Source organism: Hemicordylus capensis, chromosome 4 (genome assembly GCF_027244095.1).
Source record: "Hemicordylus capensis ecotype Gifberg chromosome 4, rHemCap1.1.pri, whole genome shotgun sequence".
NCBI lineage: Eukaryota > Metazoa > Chordata > Lepidosauria > Squamata > Cordylidae > Hemicordylus > Hemicordylus capensis.
In genome coordinates this window covers 7119378-7135196 of record NC_069660.1, presented here as the reverse complement: position 1 = coordinate 7135196, position 15819 = coordinate 7119378, and positions in this window count along the sequence as shown.

Genomic DNA, 15819 nt, shown 5'->3' with positions numbered 1-15819 from the left:
GGGCTCAGTTTAGTCATAGGTATAGATTTGGAAGCCTGTAAACTGACAATGCAACCTTGTGTAAAGTTGTGGCCTTCATGTTGATTCTCCAAGCTTTTGTTATTTGTATAGTGTCATTGGAGTGCATGAAGCTCTACAGAGTGACAAAAACATAGGTCCCTGTCCTGAGGTGTTTACAGTCTAAAATTTGACATAAATTTCAAGAGGAAGACGAAGGCCAGAGCTACAGTGGTAGAATATGTGATCAACTCAGACATTCTTAGGTTTGCTTTCAGTTCTAAAAGCTGGACTTCTCACGGTATTTTTGCCAGTTTAAAAACCATGCATTCCAATACTAACAAAAGTTATACCTTCTCCAGTTCGGTATTTATTTATTTTCTAAATCTTCATCTAGCATGCAGGAGGCCCAAACATTACATTGCTATGGATGTGTGTCTCTTGCCAGTCCATGTCTCCTCCCTGTCTGTAATTCTGTGCTGAGCTTGAGAACTAGAAACTTGATTGTAATTTTTTAAAAGTGAAAGCCAAGCTGGGTTTTCTTTGTGATTCCTGGACAAATTTACTTAAGTGTAATTTAATAACATGGTACATTATGCTGGGGTGTGTCATCACACCAGAATAGCTTGTGACCCTTATCATATGTTGCACTTCCTTCTGAAAGGAAACAAACAAACAAACAAACCAAAATAAATGGCCCCAATTCAGAATTGCTGGGCTGTATTTCTAACTGGACAGAGTCTCAGTAGTGGTGAAGGATGAACAGACAGAGGCGCTCTTACCCCTGGATTTCCGGGCTGAAGACCAGGCCTCCATACCGCATGGTGCCCCCCAAATCCTCTTTAGTCTGTCCTGGGTGGTGTGGTCTCTGTGCTGTGCCACTGACCCGCACTGTGCCAGGCGGCCAAGTGTGACTGACCTGTGCCGGGCACCGGGCATGACCTCTGCTTTAGAGACAGAGGGGGGAGTGGGGAAATAAATATGTCGGATGGGAATATGTTAAGTTGTATGTTGAAATGTTTCCGCTAATGCATATTTGCATAAATATGCCTGTTTTATATTCTTACATTCTTGTGAGTTCAGTTGCTGTTTGTGCCCTCAAGAACCAAGAAGGGATCTTGGGGTCGTGGTGGACAGCTTGTTGAAAGTGTCAACTCAATGTGCAGCAGCTGTGAAAAAGGCCAGTTCTGTGCTGGGGATCATTAGGAAGGGGATTGAAAATAAAATGACTAATATGATGCCCTTATACAAAACTATGGTGCAGCCACACCTGGAGTACTGCGTACAATTCTGGCTCCAAATCTAAAGAAGCACATTGCAGAACTGGGAAAGGTGCAGAAGAGGGCAACCAAGATGATCAGGGGCCTGGAGCACCTTCCTTATGAGGCAAGGCTACAATACCTGGGGCTATTTAGTTTAGAAAAAAGATGACTGCAGGGAGACATGATAGAGGTTTATAAAATCCTGCATGGTGTGGAGAAAGTGGAGAGAGAGAAATTCTTCTCCCTCTCCCATAACACTAGAACCAGGGGTTAGCCCATGAAATTGATTGCTGGGAAATTTAGGACCAGCAAACGGAGGTATTTTTTCACATAATGCATAATCAACTGGTGGAATTCTCTGCCACAAGATGTGGTGACAGTCAGCAACCTGGATGGGGGGAAGGCCTTTGGGTCCAGGCTCCAAAATTACCTAGGTTCTCCTCTGTGCATAGAGGTTGGGTGTAGGAATTGTCTGGGAATTTGTCCTGACTCCCATGCACAATTCCCTGATCTTTACCCGTTCATTCCAGATCCTGCCTGTGTATAAAGTGCTGGGCTGTCAGCAGCTGAGGCAGAGCCAGACGTGGGCATCTGCAGCATCAGGGGCTGATAGCTCAGGAAAGGGCCATTTCTGGCTGGGGTCAGATGCAACGTCTGACCCAAGGGGAGGAGCTAGCAGGTTGGTGGCAATGATGGGGTTTTTATTGCTGCTGTTATTAAATTGATTTCTCTCTTGCCCTTCCTTGCTAAAACAGCACAAGGCAGCTAAGAATATGGTAAACCCTGGCTGGCTTTCACAACTGACAGCTGGGAAGGAGGAACATCCAGCCAGGCTCCAAGCCTCATGCATGCTCCAGGAAAACAGCCGGGTGGCAGCAAAAATCGAGATAGAAGGAGGGGGAAGTGATTGTCTGCTAGCCCTGAACTGGGTTGGATGACACGAGACGTGCTTTTCCTCCACGCTCCCTACAGTGTTGGTACACAATGAGCCTGTTCTTGACCACAGGTTCCTGGGTAGCACAGGGTTAACCCAGGACTCCATGATCGTCTGGGGAGCTGGGAGGCCTCCTGACCCAGCAGCTCTGAAACTGGGTACCCCAGATCTGCTACCCAGGGTAAACGTTAGGTAGGAGGAAAACGGAGCCTGTCCTATCTTCTTTTCTGGTTTTCTGCACTGCTGCAGACTGCTCTGGGGCAGTCGGCAGCCATGTTAACCATAGAGTCCTGTGGCTTGCCGGCCCAGGGAGGGGAAAGTTGCTGCATTACTGAGGGCTGTCTCTCCACTACTCCTGTTGGGAATTCTCTCTGGTAGAGAAACCCTTTTTCATTATAGCAGAGTGCACAGAGGCACAACACAGCGGAATTTAGTAGGCATGTGTGTATGCTGACAGTAAAGTAACTTGGAGCCAGTTCATAGTTTCAAATCAACATATTAGGCATTTATTAGAGAACTCCATTCTAGATAGGAAAGTGAGGAGTTAGGATCTCTAATCTAGAAAGCTAGCTGGATGCAGATGGATTCTGCATCTTCTCTGCACACATGGTGCAGGGAGAGGAGCTTGCTTGCATGTTGCAAGGTAGTAGGAACAGGAAGAGAAGGGAGAGAGGAAGGAAGTGGCTGGAAGGAAGGAACTCCCTAAGATTAGCAATCTGACACTATTCCAAAGGGATAGTGTCAGAGCAGTAGAGAAGGGATGACCAATGTCTTGACCCTCCAGCCCTTTGACTCACTAGTCTGTCCTCCTATGTCACTGAGACAAGAGACAGCGCAAAGTCCTTCACTTCCAACAACTCCTGCAATGCATTGTGGTATATGTGGAGGCTCCAGCTCCCGATACAGCAATGGAGAATGCTACTGCAGCGTTTGTGTGGGTGCACAAGTTGCAGAGCCGAAAGGAGGCTTTTGTCTTCAGGAGGTCTGAGGTAGGAGCGTGCTTTCCCTCCAGGCCATCCCCATATGGTGGTGAGAATGAGCCCAATGTGGGTTAGCTGCCATTGTCCTACCCAGATTGCGCAGCTAGCACACAATCACTTCCCCCTCCTGCTACCTCAAGTTTTGACAATACACGGCTGTTTCTTGGGAGCATGCACAGCACCTGGAGTCTGGCTGGACTGGTCCCTTCCTACCCTGGTTTTGGTTGTGAGAACCAACCTACGATAATACATAATATATGGAAGCCAGGAGAAAAGCATATGATCGTTTCATTGAAATAAAAAAAATATATAATGACTGACTAATGACGTGTGTGTGCAGCAAAGGAAGTGCAGCCCCGAGGGGCATATTTTTGGGTTGTACAGAGTGCATCATAGGGAAGGGGAGATTGGTGAAAATTGCCCCCTCCCCCCGTGTGGGTGCCCGTGCTGCTTTACTCATCTGGATGTCAGCCAATGAAAAAGGCCTTGTGAAGGCACACTGGTCAGACTACGGCCTAAACTCAGGTGTTGGCCAGCAAAAGACCATGATCTGGATGCCTTTATAGCCAGACCGGGTCAGGGAGAGCCCTGGAGGCAGAATCATGTTGGAATCTGATGGGGATGATGCTGGAGCTAGGACCCTGGCAGGCAGCATCAGCTCTCAGCTGCAATGTCTCATAGTGAACACTGGAGGGGGTTGGGGTCATGGATAAAAGTGCTGGACTCCTCCCCTCTTTGTTCTTCCAGTGTTAGTCTCCATTTTGTCTCTCCAGAGATGGCTGTTTGTTTTGGTCTCTCTCCTCAGCCATGAGTGACAGCTGAAATTAAGTGGTAGGCTTTTCCACATTTGTTTGTAACCTTTTCTTTAAATAAATCCTTGTAGTTCTTCAATACTAAAGAACTGTCTCAAGACCTCTTGCTTTGCTGCTTTCTCATCAGACTGGTTTTGGTTTGCTGTTTGGGGACTGACTTGCTATTCTTCGCCTACAAATAATGCAACCCCCTTTCCAGTGTGCCACTTATTTATTTTATTTATTCATTTATCATATTTTTATGCCACCTGCTATGTGCATCTCTAGGCCTTTATAATACAGAGTTAAAACACAACAAATGTAAAACAGAGTAACTGTTCAAATTCACAAGATTAATAAGAACACGCTTGACCTTCGGAGAGCACTTATGCGCTAGTACTGTATCGCTCTCCTCACCCCCCACCACAGCTCCCTCACCCCAGAGACCTCCCCACCCTCACCTGAGCCCCAGATTCCTCCAAATGGAGGAACTTCCAAATGGAGTTCCAGCGCCTTTAACTGGGCTCGACACGCACACAGCTCTGCACTCCAGGCACCTCCAGTGTGCCACGCATGTGCGCACCATGCACTGCCATAGCGAGAGAGAGAGAGATCGAGAGATCCCCCCATAAGTTTTAAAAAAACAAGTTAAATAGTTTGTGATGACTCCCATGGGGGTCGTGGAGGAAGATTCCTCAGATGCAAGCTTAGACTGGCCCAGAGGGCAACAGGGCATATTCCTGGTGCACCCCACCAAAGGGGCGCCCCTGCACCCTGCCGCACTTGGCAGCAATGAATACTCCCACCCTTAAGTACCCATTCTGCCCACAACCCGGCGCCCTCCCCAAATACATTCCACTGCCGTCTCAGTGCTCCCAGTCCAGCCCTGCTCAGATGAAGACTCAGAGCAGGAGGAACAGGTTGAAACTCTGGTTGACTCAGCAGAGCCAGAGCTGACAGGCCTGCAGGCCCCTCTGCCTCCTTCCCTCCCTCCTCCTCCTGATGAAGCCGCTGAGGCTGCTGAGGTTGAGGTGCCTGCCCCACATCCCCAACAGTGACATTTGGCCAGAGTACAGGCTCAGAGGAAGGAATGCCGTAGGTCGGAGAGGCTGGCCAGAAGGAACAGGTGTTCCAGCTTTGACCTGGCTGCATCTCCCTGAGAAGGCTCAGCTGCAGTGATGGGTGGGGCTCTCAGCACACTGCCTATTTAGAGCAGCCTGAAAGCTGGGTCTGTGCTAGAAACAATGTCTGTAGTGATTAGCTCTTACCATGAGCAACCTTGACCTGAAAATCTGGACCTGTTGTGACTGACCATATTTGTGTTCACCCCTGTTCCTGATGACTGTGGGATCCCCAGTACTGATTTCTTGAAATGTTTTATGACTACTCTTTTTCTCTGTTCCTCTCTGCTGGCTCTCCCTTCCCTTCTGAAAAGAGTGGTTTTGCAGCTGCTGGGCAGTCAGCCAATGCAGGAGATTACAATTGACCCTTAGCCTGGCTCATCACCTTGGGCATTGTTGAGCATGCAAAGCTGGAGGCTCTGGGTTCAAATTCTGACTGATTCTGAAAAAAAAAGGCAGAATGCATAATCTTTTGGGGTTTTTTTTTTGGCATTGACCTGTTTCTTTTCTGCCCCCATCCAAGGAGAGAGGAAAGAGAAAGGGGCTAAGCTCCAGTTCTCTTGGGTTTCCAAATGTTGGACTACAACTCCCATCATCCCCAGCCACAATAGCTTTTGGTCATTGTGGCTGGGAATGATGAGAATTGTAATTCAACAGACTCAAGGTTGGGAACTACTGTTCTTGGGGACCAATAGGCCTTTCCCCTGCTTCCAAATCTGCCTTCTCCTATGGGAAGAGATTGCTGCAACACGAGGCTGATTAGCTGTTTGTACTCTGATTTGCTAGGAAGCTTTGTGCACCCAATATTATTGTCTTGCAAAGAACACCATCTCCCGGGAACATTAGGGATCAGGGATGCAAAGCCATCAAATCTTTTCATGGCTGGTTCATTCCAGTGTCTGTGCTTTCTAGGCTGAGGATAAAGAGGGCGAGTATTTGCTAGCTGTCTTCATTTAGACAAACCAATCAACTCAGCACTATGGAAGAGAGACTGCAGTTAAACCAACACCCATCTTTCTTTATTGTGTTCTGTGCCATGGGGTGTGGAGGCACAGCCAGTCCAACAGAGTTTCAGAGATGAAGATTAAGCAGCAAGACAGAAAAGCTAATCGACTTGACGTGTTTCTTCAGCAATATTGGGTGAGTAAGAAGATCCACTCCTTAATATACCTGGAAGCACTTTTGAGGCAAAAGAGTTGGCTGCTAGTTGAGTTATATATTTTTTAAAAACCACACAAATGCAAAAAACAGCAACAACAAGAAAAACAAGGGCAATTATACAAGAGTTTGAGACACAACTTTTCAATAGAAGCTTCCAGCATCTGTTTTGTAAAATTAAAGGAAATAGGAAATCTCTTCACAACAGCCCATTCCAGTAAGGTAGGGTTTCTGAAATGTGGGTCCCAATATGTTGGACTACAACTCCCATCATCCCCGGCCACAGTGGCTGTGGGTGATGGGAGTTGTAGTCCAGCAACCTGGGGACCAAGTCTGGGAACCCCTGCAGTAAGTTGGTAACCTCTGCAGGGTTGGTAAAACCTGAGACCGGGGAAGGGCCTTAGCTCAGTAAAGTACATACTTTTCATGCAGAAGGTCCCACTTGGATTCCTGGTATTCCACTTGAAGGATCAGGAGCAGCACTGAGAAAGTCCCCTGACTGAGACCCTAGAGAGCTGATACTAGCCGCAGCAGGCAATAAGGGGCTAGTTGGACTGACAGTCTGGCTGAGTAGAAGGCAGCTTCATAGGTCATACATTTATAAAACAGCACATAATTAAACTATGGAATTCCCTACTGTGGGGTGTGGTGATGGCCACCATCTTGGATGGCTTTAAGTGGGGCTTAGACAAGTTCATGGAGGGCAAGTGTATCAGTGGCTACTAGTCATGATGGCTATAGGCTAACTCCAGGACCAGAGGCAGAATGTCTTTGAATACCAGTTGCAGGGGAGCAACTGCAGGAGTGGGGACATGCCTTCATCTCTTGGTTGTGGGCTTCCCAGAGGCATCTGGTGGGCCACTGTGAGAAACAGGCTGCTCAACCTGTTAGGCCTAGATAGGCCTTGGACCTGATCTAGTAAGACTCTTAAGTTCTTAGTGTCAAAACCTACCAACGCTGTGTTCAGCACAAACTGTCTCCTGGGTGACTGGCTTGGTTGAAGGCAGCATGGCTAAAAGCCACTCTGGGCACTCAAATAATATGGCTGCCAGGGGCCCATAGTCCCCAGGATTATGGGTATAGATCCATAAGAGAAAGGCAGATGTATGCACTGCCAAAGGAATTCAAAGCCAATGCCGTGGGCCGCTGAATTTGACACTCTGAAAAGGTGTTGGCTCTAGGTAACGAAACATTTTCCTCCAGTGAAAATGGAGGAAAATGAATGATCATATCCTCATTGAGGAATATATGCATTGGAAATGAAAATCCTATTGACTTTATCAGAACGTATTGTTACCAGCACACTCCCTACGCCATTTTGGAGTGCTTCAGTGAATGAATGGTTTATTACGGAATGAATGGTTTAATACAAAAACAACACAAAACATAGTATAAGTAGTACAAATAGTTCAAATGAATGAAATTAAAGTCTCCATAGTACTACTAAATATAGCTCAAAACATCTCAGACCCAACCTTTTATGCAGCTGCAAGAGTTTGGCCACACACAGTGTTATGGGTACAAAGCAGTCGACTAGGAGAAAAAAAGGTGTGTTCATCATCCATTCTATAAAACAAGTTTAAGAAGAAAAAGGAATTAAGAAAAATGGGAATATCTCTATAAAATGAGCAATATTGACATGTTTGAAGAGGGGAGGGCAGTCCCTTTCTGGAGTGTGTTTCTGATAGGTTATGTGTAAAGTAACATCGTTTAGACTGAATCTAGCTTTAAAATCACCAGCTACAATGATATAAGAATTTAGAAACTTCATGAGGAGATTATAAACAGAACCCTCTTCATATAGCTCTGATTCCGGAAAGCAATTTCTGAGGGTGGGGTGGAGGGGATGATAAGCATTAATAGTCAACTAATTGTAACTGCAAACTTAATATCAATAACCTTGGGAAATGGATAATAAAGTTCAAGTTCCAACACCTCCCTGGACAATGTCATAGAAATAAGAAAACCCAAGCCCCCTTTAACTCTTCCCTAGGTTACTGTGGGCCCTCAGCCCATAATAACCATAACCTTCTAGATCAATATCAATTACAATCCAAGTCCCCTGGATCAATATAACAAACCCAGATAAATATGTAATAAGATACAATCATTCTTCTTGGGAGGCCACCCTGTAGTATTCCATGACAATGAGGAGGCATCACAATCTAGATATATAATTTTCTAAGGCATACCTGTGGCTAATCCTATGTGTGGCAGCTTTTGCAAGAGTTCACGAGCAAAAGCACCTGATTGGGCAGTGGGGATTCCCTATGCCCAGGCCTCTCAGTGGCCTGAGGGGAATGAGCGGCCGCGGTGGCAGCAGTGAGGAAGTGCCCGGTCAACCGCTGCTGCCGCTCCTTTGGGGAGGAGAAGGAGCTGGGCTCAAGTAAGAGTGGGGAGGTATCTGGGAATAGGGGGCTGCAGCTTGGCCAATAGGCACCAGCAATGCTGCAGCTGCGACCAAGAGGGATGGAAGCAACGGGGTAGAGGAGGAAGAGCAGGAGTGCGTTGCAGGTGAGGGTGGAGAGATCTCTGAGGTGAGGGTGGCTGTGTCGGGGTGAGGGGAGCAATCAAGTACTAGCACATAGATGCTCTGCGTGGGTTAAGCTAGTAATAATTATAACATCATCATGCATCAGGGTTGCGGGGCAATACACCATCAACCCTGTCTTCCCGATTTGTAGTTGGGTGGGATGAAGATGCTTCAAGGACTGAATGATGTAGGATATTTGAGAGAGTCACAATTCGATAAGTGAGCCTCCTGCTGGATTCCCAAGGAGGGGTGGGGTGGACTAGCATCATCAGTCAAGTGAGCTCCACATAACTCCTGGACCAATGACTTAGCAGGTGTGGAGTTCCACAAATCAAATGAGATACTGTGATGGATTCTTGGATTCAGCTCCCAGACCACTGCAGAGGCCATATCTGGTGAAGTGGACATGTGGCCTTTACAGCTGCCACTGAAGCAAAATTGGAAGAATCACCCGTATTGGGGCTGGTGGGATGTAGAAGTGCCTGTAATGTTTTGTCCATCAGTTTGGGAGTGTAAGAAACATTTGAAGCAGGATCCCAGAGCCATAATCTGTTGCTTTAACTAACGTTTTACTTTTTCTGTTTTTACTTTGTTGTTAACCGCCCAGAGACGTATGTTTTGGGCAGTATAAAAATATGTTAGATAGATAGATAGATAAATAATCAGCCAGTATAGTGTGCGTAACTGAATGGCCGCCTGAATCAGGGCTCAAGTCATCACCCTCAAGTATAGATGTAGATCCAACATGAGAGGGACATTTGACAAGATCAGATGATGTCTATAATGCCTTTGCTAATAATTTGGAATTGGTTGCCACAAATTCTGTGCATACATCATGCAAACCCTCCCTTTCAGATGATAAATCATTATTCTCTACAGGTCATATAGGAATATCCCTGAAAGCTCAGACAATTTCTGGGAGGTTTTTAGCAGTCCGTATAGATGGAGGTCCCTCTCTCCTGAATGCAGAGCTGATCAACTTCTTGCTTGAGCTACTGTCCACCTGGCTTAGCCATTTGCCAGGACTTCCTAACTGAGTTCCCATGTTATGTTTCGAGTGCTGCCAACAAGAGTTGGGCTTCTCTTTCCCAAGGTCAGGGTGAGATTTTGCAGCAGCCCCAGCAGAGAGAGAATGCTGAAGCAAGGGGAAGGTTGTATTCTCCTTAAAAATCCATACAGGCACAATGCCAAATTTCTTAAGGTACCCACAGCAGCAAAGTAATGCTATCAGGTGTCATAGAGTCTTTAAATAAAACAACTATTCTCTTGTAATAAATATCTCTTGGCAGCCAAAAAAGAGAGCGCATATCCAATTGTACCACATTACAATCTAGCAGAAGGCACCAAGTTTGAGAAACTTGTTGATACATATTCCAGTGAAGGTTGCCATAAGGAATATACAATGCAATTTGATTCCTCTGCAGGGTTCGAGATATTTTGGTTCTTCCACCAACAATATCCTTGTTATACGAGTGATCAACAGAGTGTTTTGCCGTGAAGGCACCTTTAGAATTTACTAAGTCATTTAGGCTGGTATGCAGCAATGGATGTTGATTCACTCTTTTCATGTCCCCCCTTAATAAATCAATTGCATTGCACAATATTTCAGTTTTCTCCAACATCTTGTGAAGTTTGTCAAAGACATTTAATGTGATTTCTGCCATAGAAATAGTGTGCTGGGACAGCATTTCAAATATACTTTTATCTAACTATACAGATGGGTGCTGTAATCTACCTTGTGGGGTGGGTAATAAATCTGGCGAAAGTACTTGGTTTTCTCCATCAGGTGTCTCCAGGGCCAAAGATCTATTATTTATAGGGAGAGAGTTATAACAGCATCCAGCTCTTTGTTCTCCTAGAGATGGTCTAATCTCAGCTGTTTTCCTGCCTTGGCATCCAGCAGTTGCCGGGATGAACACAGTCTCTTTTTCGGAACCATGTCTCATTCATGCCTAGACCCCAATAGGCGAATAAAGGGAAGTAGCAGCCTGCAATCTCAGCCAAAATGAGCCCCTCCTATCACGTTCAAAATCAGAGAGTAAAAACAGTAAAAAATAATCAAGTTTAAAACTGGACTAGTTAAAAATAAAGCAATAAATCAGTTGCTGCAGTCCTGAGCACTTGGCTGGGGCTGCTGCATCATCACCGTCTTGCGCCACTTCTTGGGTGCTTCAGTGTCCCTCGCAAACATAGCCACTTAGCCATTTACATAAGAACAGCCCTGCTGGATCAGGCCCAAGGCTCATTTAGTCCAGCATCCTGTTTCACACAGTGGCCCACCAGATACTGCTGGAAGCCACAGGCAGGAGTTGAGGGCATGTCCTCTCACCTGCTGTTACTCCCCTGCAACCATGATCCCAAGATCCCTCTCTTGGTCAGTCACCGACAGCTCAGAACCCATCAGTGTATACTCGAAGTTGGGGTTTTTCATCCCATATGCATCACTTTACATTTGCCAACACTGAACTGCATTTGTCATTTTGTTGCCCACTCACTCAATTTGGAGATATCCTTTTGGAGCTCCTCACAATCTGTTTTGGATTTCACTACCATAAGAGTTTGGTATCATCTGCAAATTTGGCTACCTCAGTCACTGCTTACCCCAACTTCTAGATCATTTATAAATAAATTAAAAAGATCCCTGGGGGACCCCAGTTCTTACTTTTTTGTGAAAACTCTCCTGGGCATTTGGATGACTTCTATTTGAAGTATTTACTGTCCAGCCTTGATGACAACCTAATTAACAAAATGGCAAGGTACTGCTATCATTTGCAACATCCGCTTAGGTTTTCAATAAATTAATGTTTTGCTTTCTCTTTTCCGTGATTCCTGCTTTATGATTGTAATGGAGGATGCTCTCCTGTCTTTGGCTTTCAGTAAGATCTATCTGGAGTTCACCACAACTGTCTTAATTTTAACCTGTCAATATTGCGTTACAATCTGTCTGATTTATTATGCAGAGTTTTTTGTAAGTCTTGGATGGATGCCATCCAGCCCTGGTGATTTGTTAGTTTTCAGTTTTTCCAGAAAGTTTAGAACATCATCTCTCATCACTTCTATCTGACTCAGTTCTTTAGCCGCCATCCCCAAAAAGCCTGGTTCAGGAACAGGTACAGTATATGCTCAGTATCCTCTGCTGTGAAGACGGACGCAAAGAACTCAGTTAGCTTCTCTGCAACCTCCATATCCTCCATAATAATCCCTTTCACTCCCTCGTTGTCTAATGGTCCAACTGCCTCCCTGGCAGGTTTCCTGCTTCTGATGTATTTGAAGAAGTTTTTGTTATTCCCCTTGATGGTTTTAGCTAAATGTTCCTCAAACTCTCTTTTTGCCTCCCTTATTGTTGCCTTGCATTTCTTTTGCCAGAGTTTGTGTTCCTTTCTGTTCTCTTCATTTGGACAGACCTTCCAATTTCAGAAGGAGGTCTTCTTCCCTTTTATGGCTTCCTTGACAGTACCCGTTAGCCATGCTGGCATCTTCCTGGACTTAGTGGTACTTGCAATTCTTTTGCCAGAACTTGAAGCTATTCTCAGGATCAGTGGAAAGCAGGCTAAGGGTGCTTAGCTCACTTCGCACCAATCGTGAGACTCACCGGGCTCGCAGCTGAGCCCGGTTGAATCAAAGCGGGTAACCCACTTAATTGCCCCTGCCTTAAGCCCAGGTTAGTGGAGCGAGTGCTCCGCTAACCCGGGCTTTCTGATCGAGTAGAGTAGGGCTTTCTGAAAAGCAGCCTCCCGGCTCAGGGGTCTCTCCAGCATGCCCTGCGTGCTTCCGGGGGCCACACGACCCCCGATCCTCCCAGCCCCTGCCGGCTCCATAATGGAGGCAGCAGTTGTGTGGGCAGCCAGTTCAGCTGCCCGGAGCAGACTGACTGCTCGTCTGCGGGGAGAGCGGGCTTAGCCCACTCTCCCTGCTAACCCTCCCCAGGCTCTTCTCACCGATCATGAGAAGAGCCTCACTGTGTTCCTTTCTGTTTTCTTCATTTGTGCAAGCCTTCCAATTTTGGAAGGAAGTCGTCTTCTCCTTTATGGCTTCCTTGACTTTACCTGTTAGCCATGGTGGCATCCTCCTGGACATTAATGATACCTTTCTTCCTTCTCGGTGGCTCTTACTTGGTGTTGGCATGTGTTATATCCCTTAATGTCATTTGACCTTTTTGACCGGCTGTCATGTATTTCCATCTGCTCTACTCCTGGTTCTACTCTGTCCCCTTCTGGTTTATCTGAAAAATTTGTATCCTAGCACCTTAGGGGATTTTGCTTGCTGGATCAGATGCCACCTATTTCCTGTCGGCTATTCCTCAGGCATCATTTTAAAAGCTGCTCTGCAACCTTTTTGATTTTAAGTGCCAGCAGTCTGGTTCCATCTTGGTACAAGTGGAGACTGTCCCTTTTGTACAGAATTTGCTTGCCCCCAAATGTATCCCAGTGCCTAACAAAAATAAACTAGGGGTGTGCAGAACGAGTTTGACTTGAACCTGGTTCAATTTGAACCAGCTTGGTTTGATCTTAAACCGACCCAGCTCCCCCCACAGAGGGGGACGGTCTGAGTTCGAACCAAACCGGGCCTGATTCGGATTGAACTGGTTGAGCCCGTTCGGTTTACTATACTTGTAAAGGGGAATCAGGTAAGGATTCCTCTTTAGAAGCAAAGGGGGATTCCCTACCTAAAAGGGGGTTTGGGGGCAGATGAGAGGGCATCTTACTGGCGGTGGCTGTGGCAGGCCAGGCCTCTGCTCCAGACTTAGTACGTTGACCTGCCTTGGAGGACTGGTCTACCTGTGAGAAATCTGGCCATGGTATGGATGCACCAGAAAAGATAAAGGACGGTAGATCAGTATTCTTGAAAATAAAGAGTTGCTTCATTGAGGGATAATAGGGGTACAGTTTGAAAGCAGCTCTTGAGAAGGCAAGGCTCAGACCAGGGGAGGCAGGAAACCTTTGTTTTCTTCCCTAAGGAAACAAATAAATAAATCAACAAGAAAACAAGGGGGAAAGGGAAAGGTAAGTGTTAGGGCTAACCTTTCCAAGGGTTTGATTTCTGGCTGGCTAGGGGTTTGTTTTTGACAGGGCAGTTTCAGTTTCAGTTTAGGGATGTGCATGAAATGGATTTTGCATTTTGTTTCGAGTTCGAAACAAAACAAAATTCTCAAAACATTTCGTTGAAAGAGCGGCCAAGCCAGCTTTCCCGCAGTACTTTAAGAGTAATATTGCAAATGGTCTGCACCCATTTGCAGCTAATTTTCCCCACTTTAAGCAAAGGATAGACATGGAGTGTGGGAGTTGATATGTGTCCATGTAGATCTCTTAATATCAGTTTATAGGAGGTAGCAGGAAGCCATATTCTGTCTCACTGATGTTTCTTGCAAAGCCTATATATATTTTAATAAAAACACTTAGCAATTGTATAGTGGTTGACACCGAGAGCAAGGAAGCACCAGTGCAGCAAGAAGAATAGACTAACAGCATTTCCAGACTAACTGCAGCAGCACATTGGGGAAGAGGCAAATTTCCTTTCCCTTGGAAGCTCTCTGTTCTACCCAAAAATATGTCCCTAAGGGCTGTGCTACTGTCAGAGACATATTTTTGGGTGGCACAGAGGGCTTCCTTGAGAAGGGGAGGTAATCAAAAAGTGTCCCTTGAGGGGAGAGCTGGTTTTGTGGTAGCAAGCATGACTTGTCCCCTTTGGTAAGCAAGGTCCACCCTCGTTGCATATGAAAGGGAGACTAGAAGTGTGAGCACTGTAAGATATTCCCCTTAGGGGATGGAGCTGCTCTGGGAAGAGCAGAAGGTTCCAAGTTCCCACCCTGGCAGCATCACCAAGATAGGGCTGAGAGAGATTCCTGCCTGCAACCTTGGAGAAGCCGCTGCCAGTCTGTGTAGACAATACTGAGCTAGATGGACCAATGGTCTGACTCAGTATATGGCAGCTTCCTATGTTCCTTCCCTAGTTCACTGATGCAGTATGCCTGGAAGTGCTATTAGTCTGCTCCTGTCACTGCACTTGCTCTGGACATCAATCATTGCACCCCCAGCCCCAAATAAAGACAGGACATGAATAACTGGAGCAAACTTGGGCCACTTTATTGATATTACAACAAAGAACCTGCAATGAGGAAATTAAACTAATCAGAGTGTGGGTATTCCACCCACGTGGGTCAACCTCATAAGGAGGACTGCGCCACATCAGGGCAAAGGGCCAGGTGCCAATTCAGCCAGGCGCTGAGTCCTGACATCATCTCAATGCAGGGCTTATCCCTGCTGAGGGGAGGGCAACCTGAACCACCCCAACCCAGGCTGCAAAACTCTGAATGGTGAAGCCAAGCCACCCTTCGAGTAGGGATGTATCCCAACCCAAGGGCCACAAAACCCGGAGTGGCTGTTCCTCGGCCCTTTCTTGCCTTAAATGGTCCTCCATCCCAACACTGTTACTAAAATAAGCTACCCCAAACCCGCACTCTCCTGCCAAGTGACCAAAGATCCTAAATCTGGTGGAGGAACCCCTATAATCAAACTCAGTGAGAAGTAGGCGAAAAAAGGCCGTACCTACTGTAGTGCCAATCAAGTACAACCCATAAATTCCTACTTGGCCTCAGATGGTGACTGGATAACCAAGATATTTTATAATCTTATTGCAGTCCTTACAACAACCTTGCAAGGTAGGTCTTATCTCCATGTTGCAGGCGATGTTGGTTGAGACTGAGGATGAGAGAGTGACTTACGTAAGGCCCCTTTGGAAATTCATGGCAGAGGCAACTTTTGAATCAGGATCCCTGATGCTTAGCTTATGTAGTTAAGCTTTCCAGGGCTGGTTTGCATCTAGGAACAAATTAACCAGCATTTTGAATATTATACAGACGAAGAGGAAAATAAAATAAAAAATAAATGAAATAAAAATAATAAAACTTTTGTTATTAGCCATCCAATAACAAATTGTTATCTGGGAGGAGTAGGAGTCCCCCCTAGTTTGTTTTGCATTTCTTACTCTGAGGAAAAGCAACAAAGAGGCTGTTCACAGTCAAAAACTGGGTAGGACAAGTGTCT